This window comes from Physeter macrocephalus, chromosome 20 (assembly GCF_002837175.3).
Source record: "Physeter macrocephalus isolate SW-GA chromosome 20, ASM283717v5, whole genome shotgun sequence".
Classification (NCBI taxonomy): Eukaryota; Metazoa; Chordata; class Mammalia; order Artiodactyla; family Physeteridae; genus Physeter; species Physeter macrocephalus.
In genome coordinates, this window is record NC_041233.1 from 22,750,448 (window position 1) to 22,751,526 (window position 1,079).

Genomic DNA, 1,079 nt, shown 5'->3' on the forward strand with positions numbered 1-1,079 from the left:
CATGCCGTGGAGCGGCTGGGCCCGTGAGCCATGGCCACTGAGCCTGCGCGTCCAGAGCCTGTGCTCCGCAAAGGGAGAGGCCACAACAGTGAGAGGCCCGCGTACCGCAAAAAAAAAAAAAAAAAGAATGGCGAGAGTGGAAATCCTTGTTTTGTTCCTGATCTTAGTGGAAATGCTTTCAGTTTTTCACTACTGAGTATGATGTTTGCTGTGGGTTTGTCGTATATGGCCTTCATTATGTTGAGGTAGGTTCCCTCTTTGCCCATTTTCTGGGCAAAGAGGAGTTTTTATCATAAATCGGTGTTGAATTTCGTCAAAAGCTTTTTCTGCATCTATTGAGATGATCATATGGTTTTTATTCCTTAATTTGTTAATATGGTGTATCACATTGATTGGGTATATTGAAGAATCCTTGCATCCCTGGGATAAATCCCACTTGATCATGGTGTATGATCCTTTTAATATGTTGTTGGATTCTGTTTGCTAGTATTTTGTTCAGGATTTTTGCATCTATGTTCATCAGTGATATTGGTCTATAATTTTCTTTTTTTGTAATATCTTTTTCTGGTTTTGGTATCAGGGTGATGGTTGCTTCGTAGCATGAATTTGGGAGTGCTCCTCCCTCTGAGATGTTTTGCCAGAGTTTGAGAAGTATAGGTGTTAGCTCTTCTCTAAATGTTTGATAGAATTCACCTGTGAAGCCATCTGGTCCTGGACTTTTGCTTGTTGGAAGATTTTAAATTGCAGTTTCAATTTCATTACTTGTGATAGGTCTGTTTATATTTTCCAATCCTTCCTGGTTCAGTCTTGGAAAATTGTACCTTTCCAAGAATTTGTCCATTTCTTCGTGGTTGTCCATTTTATTGGCATATAGTTGTTTGTAGTAGTGTCTTATAATCCTTTGTATTTCTGTGGTGTCAGCTGTGATTTCTCCTTTTTCATTTCTAATTTTATTAGTTTGTGTCCTCTCCCTTTTTTTCTTGATGAGTCTGGCCAAGGGTTTATCAATTTTATTTATCTTCTCAAAGAACCGGCTTTTAGTTTTATTGATCTTTGCTATTGTTTTCTTCATTTCTATC